Source organism: Chlorocebus sabaeus, chromosome X (genome assembly GCF_047675955.1).
Source record: "Chlorocebus sabaeus isolate Y175 chromosome X, mChlSab1.0.hap1, whole genome shotgun sequence".
Classification (NCBI taxonomy): domain Eukaryota; kingdom Metazoa; phylum Chordata; class Mammalia; order Primates; family Cercopithecidae; genus Chlorocebus; species Chlorocebus sabaeus.
Window position 1 is genome coordinate 59,320,787 of NC_132933.1, and position 20,367 is coordinate 59,341,153.

General features: G+C 34.2%; 1 long non-coding RNA gene across 1 annotated transcript; it reads right to left on the reverse strand.

Moving 5' to 3' along the window:
• Positions 1-2,812: 2,812 nt before the first annotated feature.
• Positions 2,813-9,785, reverse strand: LOC119620886 (uncharacterized). Its single transcript, XR_005237430.2, has 4 exons — positions 9,685-9,785; positions 7,499-9,388; positions 5,223-5,405; positions 2,813-3,793 (listed from the first exon to the last, which is right to left on the reverse strand). It is a non-coding gene; the product is annotated as an uncharacterized lncRNA (long non-coding RNA).
• Between the last annotated feature and the right edge of the window lie 10,582 nt (positions 9,786-20,367).

Sequence of the window (20,367 nt, forward strand, 5' to 3'; positions counted from 1 at the left end):
TATTTTAGGGAAAAAATAAATTCTGAAATTTATTTAAAAACATTGTTTTGAAGTAAAAAATACTTTTTAAAAGAAAAGCTTTTGTATTTCAGTGAACAGATGTACACATTATAAAGCTGTAAGTGAAAAAAATACTACTGAAAATGTAGCTTCATGAATTAAAAAAAAGAGTAGGCAGAATATAGTTCACAGTAGTCTTTCAAAACCTCAAATGCATTGTTCTGAGAAGCAACTTGTATGATATTGATTACCATGAACCATCATGAACCAAATAAAAATTTTTTGAAAATTCATTGTTGATGAAAAATTACTTGCAAAAATAACTTGGCAATAATGAGCTACCTGAATAACAATGTTATTCGTTGTTTTATGTCTTCCTTTTCCTATTTTATTATATTTTATTATTTGTTCTTATTTGCTTTCTTTTTTTTTTTTTACTGTGAGTCTCATTTTAGCCTTCTTTTCATTTTCTGTATTTTTAAAATTTCCCACACTATTTGGTTCCCTTATGCTTGTTTCCTGATTTATATCTGTACCTGCACCTCCTCCTCCTGTGTTTTATAGTCCCTATTTCTTTATTTAATGCAAGAGCAGTACAACAGAAAAGATAGAAAGCCCAGCTGAAAAGGCCAATTGGTCCAATATTTTGTAGCTTGCCCAGCAGGGTAAATCTTGTAGGACAGAGCTTTACGACAAACCTTAGCAAATTGGTTCAGCATTTTAAAAGTTTCAAAATAATCAATATAGTTTATCTGTGGTCATATAGATATAAATTTAGCATCTAAGTTTCACAAGCTAATTCTACACAATTGAAACAATACAAGGATTTTTTTTTTTTTTAATTATTGTAGTGATGCCAGACAAAAAGTCCATCATTAACTCCTTTTTTTGACTGAAATTTTTTCCAAAGTGGCTCTACCTAATATCAGGTATTAAGTCAGTACTATTTGAAGGCTTCAAACATTCACATTAAAGAGATAATTAACAAACATAATATTACATTTGCCATTTCATTAACTCTAATATGCACAAAAATGAGTAATTAGTATAGAAAAGTCATAATTGTATTACAGTGGCAACATTATGCATTATTTCCATTTAAATTTTATTTTTAATTTTTATATAGTCTGTGAAGCAATTAGATTCCATTTTTAAATAGTAAAATAAAATACATCTCCAATGTTTGAATATTATCATTTTGGCTACTACAAAGTCATTGTATTCTTGAAGTTTCAGAAAGATTGTTGGATAACTAAAATACAAGACCAGAGAAAAATTAATGACCAGCAGTTCACTTTAAACATATTTCACCTGCTTAACTAATCCACAAGGCACATGACTTTTGCTACAATGAAAACTCATTTTTTGCCAAAAGCAAAACAAATATTTACTTTGAAAATAATTTTTTGAATCTAAAGAGTACAAGCCTGAGATTTGTATATATTGTAACAGTGTTTTATCTGGAAAATGTTCTTATTCTGTTATATAACCGATATTATATGTTTGACTATTTAGTTCTAATTGTGTTTGTCACAATTATTGAAATAAATGTGCGGTATACCTACATTTAAGAACAATGAATAAAAATCAGTCAGATCATTATTTACCAGCTTTTTCCACTTTAGGATCACAAGCGACCTATCTGTCAGCTCAGGAAGTCATTAGGGAACCACCCCTGGTCAGGACATCATTCTATCATAGGGCACATTCACACACACCCACACTCACACACCCTGGGACCATGTCAGACATGCCAGTTACCCTAACAAGTATATATTTGGGATGTGGGAGGAAACCAGAGTACCCGTAGAAAATCCAGCAGATGAGTAGACTGTGGGAACTCCATGCATATGGTGGCTGCGGTACTATACAAGAAAAACCCAGATATGTTCACTCTTTTTGCAAATTTTGCAAAATGCTTAGAGATCAAAAGTTTTTCATAAAAAATGAAGAATAATAAAGACAAAAAACTTATATTTCTATAGGACATCATATTTTAATCCAGTGAGGTAGGTATTTTTAAAATATTTCCTCTTATTTCCCATAGATGAATATACGAAGGTCAGAAAGATTATATAGCTTGTCAAGATTACATAGAGGCAGCACAACTTGAATGCAGTTTCTGGACTCGATTTTCCTCTGGAATATATATAAGATAGCCTTTATACAAGTCTCCAAGAGAAAGCATTCCACTTAGAGTAATTTGTGTAGTACAGGGTATATTGTAGTTCAGACCCACCTAAAATTTATCAGGCATCTGCTAAATAAACAACACAGTCTCTAATTCTAAACAAATTTAGTATTTCATGAAATTCACTATCTTGTTTAACCAGAGAAGTTGGGGAAAGCTTCATGAAGAGAATAGTACCTGAAATGGGCCCAGAAGTGTTTGCTATTGAGTCTGGAAGGGTTTCACAGTTGGTGTGTAGAGTTTAAGTTTTCATTTAGATTCAGATGAAGGAACAATAAAATGGAACAAAGAGAAAGAGACATAGTGCCCCTACATAAGAAGACTCAATTTTATAAAGATAAAAATTATTCCTAGATTTATGCATACATTTAATCAAAACCCTGTGACATGTTTTTTAATTCAACAAATGGCTTTAAAATGTGTATGGAAAAATAAGCATGTCATGTTAACCAGGTTAATATTAGAAAGAGTAGTGCTGAAGGTCCACTTGCTTTATGAGATATGCTAAATGGAAATGAACTGGATATGGAAAGGAGCAGACAGCAATTGAACTGAGTAAAAAAGTCAAGATAGGATCTAAATATTTATTATAAATTTTTATATAATAAAATTGGTATTTCACATCATTGAGATAAGGGTCAATGATTCAGTCAATAGTGTTAGAAAAACTAGCGGTCCATCGCAAAAGAAGGTACCATTAACCTCTCTAAATCCCGAATTCCAGATGAATTAAATATTTATATGTTAAAAAATTAAGCTAAAATATAAGATCATATACATATACATTAAACTAAAATATAAGATCATTTACATACATGTGTAAAACCTAGAATGGGAAAGGTAATTCTTGGCAGAACATTAAAGGCAGAATCCATAAAGGAACACAACAGCTATGATTATATCATCTTTAAATATTTTGATGTCAAGGCATTATGAACAAAAATAAATGGCAAACTACAAACCAGGAAAAAAAGGGTGCAACATTTGTGACAAAGGTTTAATAACTTAAGTATTTTAAGAGCTATTTCAAATTAATAAAACATGAAAAGTCAATAAAGGATATGAAAAAGTGATGGATTAAAACAATACACACAAACTAACAAGAATGAATGTCTGTTTAACCTTATGATATGCCAAACATTGTGCTCAAAACTTTATAAGAATTTTCTCGTTTGGTCCTCACAATAAACCTATCATGAGTATTGTATCATCATCCACATTTGACATATGAGTAAACCGAGCCTCAGAAGGGTGAACTCACTTGCCTTAGATCAGAGTGTTGGTAGTTGAGTCCAGGTCTCTTATTCCTGAGCTGGCTTTTAATCACTATGGTATATTGCATTTCCAGTTAAAGAATAAAATTATGTTCAACTTCACTAGTAATCAAATAAGCACAAAAATCCGGTATCATCAGTCATCTACCAAATAGGCATTTTTTTTTTTTTAATTATAATATATAACTATTGGCAAGAAGGCAGGGAAATAGGCACTCTTGTAAACTGCTGATTGGAAGACAAACTGGTACACTCTTTCTCCAGGTAGGTTTGATAATATATATTATAAATAATAAAGATGTAAAAAACACTGTCATCTTCATATGACCTAGAATAAGTAAATATATGTGGAAATAAATTAATAAATAATATCCATAGCCCTTTTCCATGCTTGTAACATTGTTGTGTGACAGACAGAAGAGTGCACTTCCTTCTCCATGGTGTCACCATGGAAGTGGAGAGTTTGTGTAAGCTCAGTAAATTGTAACCTTTCACAGTGGATAGTCAACATTGAGTGTTTAAAACTTATATATTGAGAAAGAAAAATAAAGGCTTATTTAAATTCATAATGGTTACCACTAGTAAGACTAAAATACAGAAACTCTTTAAAAGTGTTTACCTCTGGGGAGTAAAAAAATCATAATGAGTTTACTTTAAATTTTAGATTACTCAGATGATTTGAGTTACTGTTTATTTTAATAATGTGCTGATATTATTTTAATTTAAAAATCTACTTTAAAACAAACAAAAAAAAGGCATCCAAATCCATAGAGGATTTGTTATATAAATTAGCCTGTTTTTCTAATTGTATAATTTGCTGTCACTGGAAAGAATAAGGTAAGATCCTATGTAATTACATGAAAAGATGACAATAATAAAAATAGCTAAAACCCTCATTGAGAGCGTGCTTTACTTCTGGCACTGTTCTAAATTCTCTATGTATGCTCTCATTTAATCATCTCCTAACTGCTTTATAATAAATTTCAGACACAGGGAAGTTAAGTAAATTGCCCAAGGTCACACAGGTAGCAAAAGGCAGAACCTGGATTAAAACCCAGGTGGTCTGGCTCCATAGACTACATTTTAAAATACTGCTTTAGTAGCAAATAAAAAAAGTAATTGCAATGCAATATGTTTTCAAAAACCATGTGTGAATGTGAGCAATGTGCAAAGTTTGCAGGATGTGGAGGGTATATGTGGAGTGTGTACGGTGTGCGAAGTCATCTGTGTGCATGTGGGTTTAGATGGTTTAGACGTGTGTACACTTGACATGAGTATATAGAATTTGGAAGGCTATACACCAAAGTGTTGTGAATGAAAGAAGAGAAAATGGATCTTTTTCTCTTAAATTCCACATTTTGTGGTGTTCTCTCTTTTCTCAGATCTTATATCACTTTTAATGAAATAATTAATAGTATCATGAAAGTGCCCAAACCTTAAACCAAGCAATTTTATTTCTAGAAACTAATTTTAAGAAAAAAAAAAAGGCAAAAGTGTATATTAAAAACAAATCATATTCTCTGTCTCTTAAGTGTGGGATGTAAAGAGTGGCTTTTTTTTTTTTTTTTTTTTCCCAAATAAATAGAGTATAGAACAGGGAAAAGAATAATAATTTTACATAGAACAGGGAAAAGAAGAAGAATTTTACAATGGAGGAAGCTTACAGTTCAGCCAGTCTATCAAGGTCAACATTAGCAGTCATAAATCATGTTGATAATATGTACTCTCGGCATGATATAATAAGAATGGCACTTTACCTCGGTTATCTTCCTCCCAAGAAAGCACATCCCAGTCTGATCATGACAAAGATGTCAGACATCCCAATAGATGGAAACTGTCAAGGCCATCAAAAACAGGAAAATTCTGAGAACCTATCACACCCGAAAGAAGCCTAACTAGAAACTGATGACTAAATGTAACATGGTGCTCTGGATGACATCCTGGAACAAAAAAAGAACATTAGGAAAAAATAAATAGATAAATCTGAATAAAGTAGGAATTTTAGTTAATAAAAATCCATACTTTGTTCATTAATTGCAACATGTTTCATTCTATTTTAGAATGATAGTAATAGGGGAATCTGTGGGTGTATGTAATATATTTGCAATTTTTCTGTTATAGAAGTAAAATTTATTTTAAAAATTCAAAGTTAATCACATTATTATTTAAAATGGCAAAAGTAAATCATAGACAAATGAAATAACCCAAATGCATAAAAATCAAGAAGTGGCAGAATAAATGCTAGAATATCCATATGATGAAATACAATCCAGCCATTAAAAAGCATGCCATAGAAGAACCATTATTAATATAGAAAAGCAATATATTTCCTATTGCAAAATTTAGGCTGCAGAATAACACAAAGAATCTGATGCTTCCCTTAATGAAAAAAAAGTACAGATACATAAGCAGAAGAAAAATGATTAAAGAAAAACAGATAATTATGAACAGTTGTTTTTTAGGACTATGAAATCATAGGCATTAATTTCCCTTTATGATTTTCTTTATTTTCCAAATTATCTTCATTAAACATATTTTATATTTGAAAAAAATTGCATGTTTTAAAAAATATATCAAAGTCAGTTTGGAAAAAAAATTTCAACCCTTACATGATACATAAAAAATAAATTCAAAAAGGATTCACAGGCAATAAATTCTAGCTAGAAGTAAATATAGAAAAAATATTCACAGCTTTGGAATAGGCAAATTTTATTGGACATATAAAGGATTTATAAAGTACTATTTATAAAAAATATAAGCTGGACTTAATCAAAATTTTAAGATATCAGTTATTTGAAAGACATTAAGAAAATAAAAAAGACAAGGTATATGGAAGCATGTAAATATGTGTGGTATATATCTGACAAAACACTTGTATAATTATATATAAACAAATTATACAATTTAATGAAAAGTAGACAAGAAATCCAATTAAAATATAACAGACACTTTATATAAGAAAACATACGGATGATCAATTAGTAAGTGAAAATATATTGAGAAGCTATTCCTTAGGGGAATATCTGCTTAACACTACAATAAGATACCACGAAACTCCAGGGGCAGACAAAATGAACTCCACATGGCTGAGGTGCTCAAAATTTAAAGAGAACTAGAGAGCCATGGCTGGGTGAGGTATCGGTCACATACTCTGTGTTCTCAGAAAGATGTTGTGAAAGTATCACAGGACCTCCCTTTCTACAATTAATCTGAAGCAGTTTATGTTGTTTGTTAGTGCCAAGATAAGACTGCTGCCAGAACATCCCCCACAACTGGATTATTTAAACAAACATCTGACAGAGACATCCAATTTGGGACTTGGAAACCAGTCAATCAGAGCTTACCCCAGCTGGTCAGGATCCAACTGTAGCAACCAATCAGTGCTTAGCTGTGCTGACCAATCATAACTAAGTCTCAATCCCTCATTTGCATAAAGGAACCTTATTGGAAACCTGGGCAGGAACTTCTGCAATAAAACTCAAAGGATCTCCTTGTTCTCTGGAAATCACCTTCATTTTACATTGAAAGCTGGTTTGCAAAGTGTTCATTGCAATAAAATATCTTTCTTCTAAATTCCTTTTCAGAGAGCTTTTGTTTACACATTTGTTATTTGAAAGACATTGTTAAGAATATGAAAAAGAAAAGGTATGTGAAAGGGGGGAGGGAAAAATATGTAGTATATATCTGACAAAAGAATTGTATCAGTATATATAAATTATACAACCTAATAAAAAGTAGATAAGCAACGTAATTAAAAACTAACAGACACCTCATCTAAGAAAATATATGGATGACCAATTAATAAGTGAAAATATGTTAAGAATCTATTCATCAGGGAAATGTCAACTTAAAACACAATGAGGTACCACTAAATGCCACTAAAAATTATAAAACAAAACAACTGGCGAAACCAAGTGTTTATAAAGATGTGGAGCAACTGGAAATCTTATTCATTGCAGGCAGGAGTATGAAATGCTACAACCACTTTGAAAAATAATTTTGACATTTGTTACAAAGTTAAACATGCACTTACCCTATAATCCGGCATTTCCATTCTTAGATATTTACCCAAGAGAAATGCAAACATATGTCCACAGAGAGACTTGTAAGTGAAGGTTCATAGCAACTTATAGTAGCCAAATTCTGGAAACAATCCAATGCTCATGAACAAAAAAACAGAAAAAATAATATGTGATATAATTATGTAATGGTTTACTATTCATTAATAGCAAATAATGCACTACTGGCACATGCTATAGCATGGATAATGCCAACGATCATTATGTTGAGCAAAAGAAGATGGATACCAGAGTATACATGGATAAGATTCTCTCTTATATTACAATTAAGAAGAGGTCACACTAATCTAGAATGATAGAATGTTGCCTGGAGTAGGAAATGGAGGACTGCAAAGGGTCTTGAGGGAAGTTTTAGGGTCGACGAAAATGTCCTAAGTCATGATGCGGATGGTGGTTACATGGGTAAATACATTTGTCAAAACACATCAAACTGTACCCTTAAAATGGCTGTGTTTTATTGTATATAAAATACACTTCCAAAAGCTGACATTTAAAGTAATAGAAGTAAATATTCTACATCTTCTGTTGGGATTATGGACTCTAATGATCAAATCCAGGGAGACAGGACTATTATTTAATGCATTGTTTCTAGGAGACAAAAATAGCTGTCATGCAAAAATAGCTGCGCAGGAACCCCTAATTACGGTGTGGTAACAGTCATTAAAATTAGAAGTAAGAGAAGAACCACTTGAACCACTTCAGAGGGAAAGATGGTGGATTTTGTTATGGACACAGTTCTTTGAAATTGTAGCAAATGGGTCAAAAATCCACAGCTGTAGTAGCTACCTCTGGGAAAGGAGAAGCAAAACAAAACAACACAAAACAAAAAAACAAGCATTCTATTAAGTAGAAGAGGCCTCTCCTCTGCCCTTTGCCAAATGAGTTTCTTGCCTTGACTTGGCCACATGCCCATTTAATAATCCCGCAATTCAACAGGGAAACTGCAGCATTGGCCGCGTATGTACCAAGGGACGGCTGAGTCATTCTGTGGGAAGAAAGCACCAGACTATGAATTTTTACATTTAGATTGTCATTCTGGTTAGGCACAGGATCCTACAATACTTATTTTGGTAAAATCCCAGTATACAAAACTTTCTTGCATGATTTCCTCATTAAAATGTAATGAAAAAACATTTTCAACATTAGAATTTGCTCTTGGGCATCATGTGAAAAATCTGATTGACTATGTTAATATCTATTGTTATTTATATTAAAAATAAGATCCTGAAGATACGTTTAGATTATGAATTTTGAAATGAGACTTGCGTGGAAATAAGGGAAATAAGGGTAGAATAGAACTCAAAGCAAGGGAGAGTTGGTTATTATTCTCATATCAGTGTTGTGTGGTTATGATACCCTGGCTCTGTTTCAATGGAACTGCGTTTGCAGCTAACAATTCAAAAAAGCAACAACAACAAGAACAGAAAATCCAACAATAAAATAACCTCCCAAATCAGCTGCAAATAATCTTTGTTGCTCTTTGGACCCCCACTAGCTTTTAGTTCTTAGATTTCATAAACATGTAGCTACATTATAATAAGTGTTACTCTTTTTCATTTCTGTACATTCAGTTTTTTACATGTTATGCCAAACATACCTATGCATTGAAAAGTTTTAAATAAACTGAAGGAAACAGTACAGTTACCATGGAATAAAAAGAATGAGATAAATATGGAAGAATCCAGAAAGAGGGGTACAGAGAAAGGAGGGGAAGGCTGCAACATCATATTGATGTACAAAATAGTCCACATCCTTAGGATGCTGAATGGTACAGTGCAGGTTGTGTCAAAATAAAAACTCTCACAGTAATACTCACAGTTTGATCCATTTATCCCCACCCAAACCTGCAAATAAAAACAAAGGGAGTAAAGATTATTGTTGAAAGAGATACTAGCATGTTAATATAATGGCTTGCATGAAACCAAATAAAAACGTTAGTCAGGAAAATCTCTCTTCTTTATGTTATCTTCTTTTTGCAGAAGAATGAATGAATAAAAGTGAAAACCATGTTTTCAGCTTATCATAAAGCATAAAGAGAAATTAAATGAATCATTTTGGTTAGCTTGCCTGTTCCCCGTGCTAGCCTCTTCCGTTCCCAGCAAATGGGTTTATTTTTCTTGTCATAACAACTCAATCCTACCTCAGCACTTAAGCTCCTATGTCAAAAGATCTCTGACAGCTTCAGGTCACTCTTGCTGCTGTCTTATTCCAGCACTACTGGGCTTGACTCTGTCCTTTGTGATTCTGACTTTCTTGAGCTGTATCTGTATCTCATGACTGGATTTTTACGTGCTACAGCCCAGTCTCTCAATGGTTGACTGCTAATCCTAATGGATTTTATTCCTTGGCTGATATCCAGAGTACTTGGGTTCCTTTCTAGCACTCCCTTTTATCTCTCTGAGATTATTAAAAAGTATTTAGGGTGAACTCTGGGAATCTACATATGTTTAAAGCTTCCCAAATGATTATGATTTCCATACATGTTTTAGAAACTGTCCTTAGTTAGCTCAGCTATCTTTAGGGAGTCTCTGACATTTACTTCCAGACTAATCTCCGCCCATTTATGTTTTTAAATCTAACTGACTTTTACCTCTTTGCCATCTCATCATTAATTTGGATCTTGCCTTACCACTATTCCTTCTGTATAAAACTTCTAGATTCAAATCTGACTTACTGGCATAGCCAGCTTTTCTCAATATGTGGTCCCTGGAACACCAGCATCATATATCATGAGGTGACATTGTGGTTCCTAGTAAAATGCAGACTTCTCAAACCCACTACAGATCTACTGAATCTAAATCTCTTGAGATGGGGCTTAGTAATTTGCAGTTTAAACAAATACCATAGGTAACTATTATGCCCTCTAATGTTGAAGAACCACTAGCATTTGTCCTTTATTCCTTAGAACTAGGACTTGATAGTGAAAAGGCCTAGGCACAAATCCCCTTGTTCTATTATCTTGGGTGAGTTGCTTCACTTTTCTATTTTCTTATCTAAAAAAATAGTGGTAATACTACCACATGGGTCACAGAATGGTAGATGTCCATTTTAGTCTGAGCGATTTAAATGGATCCAGTTCATCTATAAAAATGTGCAATGAGAAAAAAAGTTAAAACAACAAAAAAGTTCTAATGGAGATCAATATTCCCTCAATCTTTAGTTTCCATCATGCTAACCTTTACCTCTCTCACATTATGTACCCCTCACTCACTTCACTACAGCCACAATGGCTTCCTGGATTTTGCTCAAACACCCTGAGAACTCTGTAATTTCAAGACTTCTACATGTGCCTATCCATGTAGAATTGTCTTGGAAGGGTTTACTCTCAGACATCATTCACTTCATCTCTTCATTCAGTTCTTTGTTTTATTATTACTTCTTAAAAGTGTAATCCCTAACCATCTTATTTAAATAGTCCACCACTCCCTTTCATTCTATATCCCCTGAACCAACTTTCTCTTTGCATTTACTACTGTGACATTATTTTATGTAAATGTGTATTTGCTTTTTCTTTGCTCATTTCACCCACTAGTATTAATTTCCATGAGTTCAAGGGCTTTTTTTTTTTTTTTTTTGATCGCGTTTCACTCTTGTTGCCCAGGCTGGAGTGCAATGGCACGGTCTCGGCTCAATGCAACCTCCGCCTCCCGAGTTCAAGTAATTCTCCTATCTCAGCCTCCCGGAGTTCAAGGGCTTTGACAGTTTAGTTCTTTGTGTACACATAGAACTTGTAATAGTGCTTGACACATAGTAGATGCTCAACAAATACTTGACAAATGAGCAACTAAATATGTGAACTATCAATGTTTCAAAGTTATTTTGCTCACCGTCATCTCTGCTTCAAGTACATTAAAACTAAAAGCATCAGAATATACCATAAGCTAAGATAAATGGGAAGAGATAGGCTAGGAGAATATATCTGCAGCAAATAAAACTGACAAAAAATAGTGTCAATAATATGTTAAATATTACATATCGTAAGAGACAAACTACTCATAGACAAATGAACAGAACAATTAACAAGAAAGGAAACCAGATTGCCAAATGCATGACTTAAAAGATGCACAGCCATATTAGAAATCAAGGAAAATAAATGGAGTCATATGTCAGTTTACAGTCATCAGACTGGCAAAATTATAAAAGATTAAGGACAAGTGTTCATGACTATGTGGGGAAAGCGGAACTCCAGTATATTTTTGACGGGAGTAAGAGCTGTTATAACTGCTTTGGAGGATGATTTGGTGATATCTAATAAACATGTAATAACTTATGACCTGGCAAGTCTGCTTCTAGCTCTGTACCCTAGAGAAACTTCATCTCTATTGATGAGGACATATGGATAAGGGTTTACACTAAAACACTTTTTAAAGTTGTAATGGACATAACTGAAGTGTCTATTGATAGGAAAATTGATAAATAAATGATGGTATATTCATGCAATGGAATATTGCTTGGCAGTTAAAATGAATCAACTAGGTCTACATTTATCAACATGGACAATCTTTTAAAAACATAACATTGAATGGAAAAAGTGAGTTTCAAAAGTCTTTTTTTTTTTTTTGAAAAGTTTGAGACAATCCATGCAAAATTTAAAAACACCAAAAACAATACTTTGTATCATTTATAAATACATATGTATATAGTAAAAGTATAAAAACACAAAAAAAGGGCCAGGTGCGGTGGCTTATGCCTGTTATCCCAGCACTTTGGGAGGCCGAGATGGGTGGATCACGAGGTCAGGAGATCGAGACCATCCTGGCTAACACGGTGAAACCCCGTCTCTACTAAAAATACAACAAAATTAGCCAGGCGTAGTGGCGGGCACCTGTAGTCCCAGCTACTCGGGAGGCTGAGGCAGGAGAATGGTGTGAACCCGGGAGGTGGAGCTTGCAGCGAGCCAAGATCGCGCCACTGCACTCCACCCTGGGCAACAGAGCGAGACTCCGTCAAAAAAAAAAAAACTTAAAAAAGATACAAATGACCTTCAAGATGGTAATTACTGTGGAGAGGAAGGGAAGGTAATGGTTCCAGGAGTGCTGTTAATTTCCCTGGTGAAATGTCATTTCTTTCTTTTTTAAAAAAAGAAAAAAATTGTGGTCTCACTCTGCTGTGCAGGTTGGAGTGCAGTAGAATGATCGTAGCTCACTGCAGCCTCCAACTTCCAGTTCCAAGGTATCTTCTCGCCTCAGCCTCCCGAGTAGCTGGGACCACAGGTGCAAGCCACCATGCCCCATTATTTATTTTTATTTTATTTTTGTATATTTTGTAGAGAGAGTGTTTTGCTTTGTTGCCCAGACTGGTCTTGAACCCCTAACCTCAAGAGATCCTGCCGCCACCTCCCAAAGTGACTGTTTCTTTTTTTAAAGAAACTGAAGTTGATGTGGCAGTCTTAACATTTGTTATAATTCGGTTGAGTATAAGGCAATCTATTATCTGCTTTACTTTCCTGTGTTTGGAATATGTTTCTTCCAAAATTAAGAAAAAATATACCAGAAGAAAATATACCAAAAAAGTGTTATATTTCTGAGGAGTGGGATATGCTTTTCTTTTTCTTTTCTGTTTCTACATACATCTTAATGCTTAAAAATTTTGCACAGTGACTGTGTAGATTACATTTATCATTAGGAAAAACTAAATTTAAAACAGGGTGAAATGCACAACAGATTTTAATACCCACAGAGATTTCTGCCAACGATTTTAAGTTTGTATTGCATCTCTTCCCTGTAGTGTATAAATCTAAGTAAATGAAACATTAATTTTAATAAAGCAGCATTGAACACAAGCAAGACACACCTGTGTATATTACAGGTAGTAAGGATGTTCCCAGAAAGTATTACAATTTTATATTCATTAACCAGGAGAAAAATATTTACCCAAACCTACATGTTCCACACTTCCTTCAGGAGACGCCATGGTTTCTGACCAATACCGGTTGCTATAAACCTTGTTCTTCACTCTTTCCACACTACGGGTCTGCAGGACTCACTTTAAAACTACTTCCCTGTAGAACTTTCAGCCATATTTCAAAATCACTTCCTGTATTTTATATTCTATTCATCTATCAGGCTCCAGGATGCTGTACCATAAACGTCATTGACCTTACCATCTCATCAACCTTTTCTCCTTATCTTACCTATGCTGTCACAGATTTCAACAGGCAGAAAGATGATACCTTGTCTCTTCAACTTTCATGATCTTATCCATTTTAATCAGACAAACGATAGTATGGCTATAAAATCATTTTGCTCAAAATTGAATAGTGCTTCACTTTCAAAACTGTAAATTTTGAAATGCCCCTCTCTTATTTCAAATTCTTGTCATACCTCTTCCATTCTCAAGAGGAAATCAACTTAGTTTCCATCCTCAGAGTAACCTACAGTTAAGTGGTTTTTTCCACTTTTCTCAGAAAATCACGCCAATTCACCAGCAAATGGTTGTAATGACTTGGGACAAATGAAGCTATCTTTCTCTTGTAATTATGCTTCTCATTTGGTGCAAATTTCCTGAAAGTAACTTATTTGTTTTTAAAAAGGGGAGAGAATCTAAACACCCTTGGCCAAAATGTTCATTAACTTTTTTTTTTTAAATTCAGAAGAAAACTGCAGTATAGGATTTCCCCAGCTCTTTCTGATCTTTCATCTTTGTTTAATATTCCAAATACCAAATTCTTGACCACCTTTATGTTATCCCACAGTTTTTATTCTACAATAGAGCAAGGTTCCAACATTGTTTCGTTACTTATGAAATGGACATTTGGGCCAGGCGCAGTGGCTCACGCCTGTAGTCCCAGCACTTTGGGAGGCCAAGGCGGGTGGATCACAAGGTCTGGAGTTTGAGAGCAGCCTGACCAATATGGTGGAACCCCTTTTCTACTAAAATACTAAAAATACAAAAATTAGCCAGGCGTGGTCACATGTGCCTGTAATTCCAGCTGCTTGGGAGGCTGAGGCAGGAGAATTGCTTGAACCTGCGAGGCTGAAGTTGCAGTGAGTCGATTGCACCATTGCACTCCAGCCTGGGCCACAGAGCAAGACTCTGACTCAGAACAACAACAACAAAAAGACTTTTGAAGCGACATATAACACTTTCAAAAAGTCAGCATGTTTTCATTTCTGGAAATGGGCATCAGTTCAGGAAAAAGTCTTAGAGGAAGCAATCCCATTTTGTTGCAAAGTGCTGGATGAAGAGTTTTTGCTCATCTTCAATAGTATGACGCTAGATATTTTACTTTAAGGATTGAGTTATAAAGACCTCTATGTGAAGATTTTATTTAAAAGCATATACTTGGCCTATCAGCTTAACTACCGCTTCAGTTGAGGCTTGGCTTGGCCTGTCTTAACACCTAGATGTTCTTACAGTCAGCTTCTGAGTTTCACACTACTAAGTGATCTAGACCTACCAATAGATTCAGTCAGCCCTAAATCCATCAAGTATAACTCTGACTACTGATAGCTGGGGAGTATTTACAGTTAAATGACAAGTTTTGTGATTCAGATATTCACATGTTTTATATCCCTACTTGAAAATTTTATTTCCATGTTAAGTATCAGAGCTTAACATAAATCTATGTTATATTTGTACTTTTTAAAGCACAATATGGTCTCATTTATAGGGCATTATGGGTTAATTTCCTATGTACTAAAGGTTACCCATTCAAGTGCAAAACCCTGTACTAACTGTAAATTTTTTATTAAGTATTTTTATAAATTTCTGTTTGCAGGGCTTTATAAAATAAATTATACTTGCACTTGTCTTCTTATACAAACGTTATTAAACACTAAACACAACTTTCTTCTCGATAAATCAGGGTCATCATCATAAACATGCAGTATTGTACTCTAGCGTATGTCATATTGTGTGTCTACCTTTTCATTGTTTGTTCTATTTTACTATGAGCTGCTAAACATTGCTCTCATGTTGCTTGTCACCAATATCTCCCTATATTTTAAATTGCTTACTTTTAATCTAATAGGAAAACAGATAATAGAGTTTAGTTATACTGTGTGTGTTATAAAAATAGGCTGAAGCGCTGGGCGCGGTGGCTCAAGCCTGTAATCCCAGCACTTTGGGAGGCCGAGACGGGCGGATCACGAGGTCAGGGGATCGAGACCATCCTGGCTAACACGGTGAAACCCCGTCTCTACTAAAAATACAAAAAATCAGCCGGGCGTGATGGCGGGCGCCTGTAGTCCCAGCTACTCGGGAGGCTGAGGCAGGAGAATGGGTGAACCAGGGAGGCGGAGCTTGCAGTGAGCTGAGATCCGCCACTACACTCCAGCCTGGGTGACAGAGCGAGACTCTATCTCAAAAAATAAAAAAATAAAAAAAAAAATTAAAAAAAATAAGCTGAAGTATGTAATGGTGAAAATATGTGATCTCTGGAAATTGCTTTAAAATACTCCAAAAAATAAACATGCCAACACAAAAATTCAATGAAACAAAACTGACAAAATATCAATAACTCTTGAGGCTGGGTGATGAATACATGGGGATTCATTATATTCTTCTATTTTATGTATCTTTGACATTTTCTTTAATAAGAAAGCTTTTAAAAGGAAGCTTTTTTAAAGAAAAATTCTAGCTAATAACTATTAACAAAATAATAGAAGTAATCACCATTTTGCAACCACAATGTAATGACTAATTCAGACAAGGATCATTAATGCATCCTAGTTTTAGTTTAGTTTCACCATTGAGAAAAAAGATGTTGGGAAACAATATATTCACACGGTCTTAAATTATCACTGCCCAGTTCACTTATTTATTTCTGAGGGGAAAGTACCTTTACAGGAGAGAAATGTACTTTTTGGAGGTAGACATTATCTGGGTGATGAATCAAATTCAGCATCACCAATAATGGGTCAAATTGTCATTATTTGTTTCCTGATGTTATTCAAATATGCAATATCACCTATGTAGTCATCTTACTAAAAATGTTTAATCTGAATTTAATAATGAGGAAACAGACAAATCCAGTGTGTACTATTTTTACAAAATAATTGGCTTGAACTCTTAAAATCACTGTTGTTTTTATTTATGTTTTAAAGCAATTCAAATTAACTATAAAGACCATTATTAGACTAATATTGAGGACATTTAAACATGGTTGATATAGTAGATAATATTTGTATGCACATTTAAATTTCTTGGATATGCTAATGATTTTGTGGTTATGTAAGTGACAGTTCTTTTTCTTGGGGAATACATGATGTTGAAGTATTAAGGGGTAAAGTTCTATGATGTCAGCAACTTGTGTGTTTGGGTAGGAGGAATGTGTTTGTGGATGTGTATGTGTGTGTGTGTGTGTGTGTGTATCTGTCGATATTTAAAGAGAGAAAAAAAGAAAGGAAATGTGGCACAATGTTAGCAATTGGCGAATCTAGGCGAGAGAGATAACGTGGAATAATTGTTCTATTCTTTCAATTTTTCTGCAGGTTTGGATTTTTTCAAATTTAAAAGTCAGGGGAATTTATAAAGAGAAGAAATATTTTTAAAAAGTGGGTTCATGAGAGCACGGTTTCTCCTCTGAAGAGTAAAGTGTAGGGAGGCCATTTTCTAGCCACTTATAATTCTATTCTACAGATTTGATACTGTTGAAAGTAAGTGGAATAATACTATCTTTTAAAATCATAACAAGCCGTATTTATCAGTAACAAATAATCTAATTTCCCTTAACATACTTCATATTAAAAGAACAAGATATTAGACTCACAGCTACAATAATAAAATTATCAAATTCTTTGGAAAGAGCCAATTTTGTTGTCTCATAGCCACAGTATACCTTTGCTGTATTGCTTAGAATGTCATGGCCAGAAGCACCTTAGAAATACATCATCTAATCCAGATCCTTGATTTTGCAGATTAGGGAACAGAAATCTAGGAACGTAAAATGTTTTGCCTAAAGTCACTTAGATTTCCTTATTCTGGTTTTCGGCTACAACACACTACCCATTGGCATTTTAGTTTTATTTGTACCTTAAATTCATGTCAATTTTTGCTTTAAGGTGAGCATTTATTATCACAAATCAACTAATTTTAAAGTCATCAATAATAAAAGATGTTAAATTTAATCTAAGGGGGCATTTCTTGACTCTGCATCACTGTTACTTAAGTAAGAAATAAATAATTTGTCCTCAAGGAAAGGTACAGAATTATTCTATGCATTAGTATCCAAAGGAACTATGAATTTATATGACATTTTAGAACATTAAAGTAAATTTCATTCATTCAGGAAGTAAAGCAAAACAGTAATGGCAATGACATTGACAAATATTTTTCTTTTTGAGATTAAAAATAGTCATATGAACATGACTTTTTCACTTTTCTTAAGAAAAAGTGAAAGCTAATAAATTTTTAATAAAAGTAAGAAAACAAATGAGAAATAGAGGCCTAATGCATATCTGGAATTAAATTTAGTTTCCCATGAGCACTCAAAGGACTAATAATAATGAAGGGAATTAACACTTGAGTCCTCAGGGAGGGAATTATACATGCATGTAGTCGACAGCCCTCAAATTAGTATTTAATCTGAACATTTCTCCAGATAATTTACTTCTGGTACTATTGCCTGAGTCAGCGATTCAAGTCACATATTTAATGGGAAAACGGGTTTGTTGTATAAAAGCTGTGGGTGAACACATTGGGAAAACAGACTGAAAGGAAAACGAGCTGTGTAAGGCAGAGACCATGCTTATGAACACTAAAGTGCCATTAGAATCAAATAATATCATTAAAATAACCCTCATTCTGCCCTCTTTCACTGATTTAATTTCATTCCAAACATTGTTTTTTTCCGCCATTTAGTAGTAAAAAATTGTTTTCTACTTAATACTCTTAAGAGAAATTGAGAATCCGCCTGAATTATTTCTCTGTCTACTTCATTTACACATTAGATTCTAATGTCATAAATATTCTGAACACTTCTAACAATATATCGCACAAATAGAAATTACGGAATTTCAATAGAGCTGAAGATATTTTCAAATAAATGGTACCGGGGATTGTTATTCTGAATTATTGAAACTAAACTAAAAGGGGCCAGATTGTAACAGGGTGAGGAGATTTTTCAAAGCTTCCTTTGTTGAGCATTAGGATATTGTATCATTTGTTCTCATGAGAACTGTGGAGTTTGATTCTTCCCACATTTGAGGAGTGTGTCTAATCAAGCCCACAGGGTTATGGAGAAGAAAATGTGATTTACACTAAAATGTAGCTACTGGCTGGTGCCCTATCACCACTGCCTCAGGCAGTCGTATGATGATAACATTTTACACCTATCTGAGTAAGAGGAGAAAAGCACGTTTTCCCTAACACATTCTGGTTTCAAATTGATACACCCAGCAGAACCAAAGAATTGTCATAAAACATTTTGATAACCTTTCTTCATAAAATATTCCACCCGTTTTGGAAGTAGGGAGCTGATTGTTGAGTCTGTGTAATAATGTATTTCTGAGAGAAGTTAAAAGCGTTTAAATGCTTTCACTTTTCGTATTCTGATGTGAACAGCTTAGTCAAAGAATAAAGATAGGCAAACTAACTGACCTCATTTTAAAAATGTATGTTTAGGGCCGGGCGCGGTGGCTCACGTCTGTAATCCCAGCACTTTGGGAGGCCGAGGCGGGCGGATCACAAGGTCAGGAGATCGAGACCATCCTGGCTAACACAGTGAAACCCCGTCTCTACTAAAAAATACAAAAAACTAGCCAGGCGAGGTGGCAGGCGCCTGTAGTCCCAGCTACTTGGGAGGCTGAGGCAGGAGAATGGCATGAACCCGGGAGGCGGAGCTTGCAGTGAGCTGAGATCTGGCCACTGCACTCCAGCCTGAGCAACACAACAAGACTCCATCTCAAAAAAAAAAAAAAAAAAAAGTATGTTTAAATTTGGTCTGAAATTCTGAAAAGTTCATGATTCCAGTGTGAAACCTTTGCAGCAACACACAGAAATTCGAACTTGAATGAAACCAGAAAATACTCATTTCAAAATGTCAGTGCACTGTTTTAAATATATAGAGAGTGGACTCCTTTATTCATAGGGGATATGTTCCAAAACCACTAGTGGATGCCTGAAACTGTAGAAAGTACTGAACCCTATATATACTACGCTTTTTTCTATACATGCATATAAATGATAAAATTTAATTTATCAATTAGACGTAGTAAGAGATTAACAATTAATAATAAAATAGAGCAATTATTGCAGTATACTGTAATAAAAGTTATTTGAATGTAGTCACTCTCTCAAAAAATCTTATTGTACTGTACTTGCCTGTTTTTGGACCACAGTTGACCACTGGAACCTGAAGCTGAAGAAAGTGAAAATGCAGATGAGATAAAACTGTGCACAATACCGTATGTATAGAACGAAGAACACTCGCTGTCAAATGTAGGTCTCCAGTAAATGGACTTGCACTTATTCATATTATTTGTATTTATTATAATAACTTTGTATTTTAATTGTTCTCAAGTTTTATGTAAACATAAATCTAAGTGATTATATATCTAAGCAAAATAGAAATACTCATTTCAAAGCACATCAATTTGGTAGGATGAAAAGTTGAAAGATAGATTATGTAATCAGCTTCTCCACAATCAAGGAATATTTGTTATGAGTATTTTTTATAACAGTATGTCTGATAATGTGAGGTTTTGACCATGTGTGGAGTAGAAACTTAAAACTCTAAAACTCACTCACCAACCCAAGCCACGTATTTCAAGGTAAGGTGGTTTGCTTCTAGTGCTTCCAGTTCTCATGACAAGGAACTGCTGACTCACAGGTTGCCATACAACCCCTCAGGGCCAGTAAACCACACATGCATAATAGGACT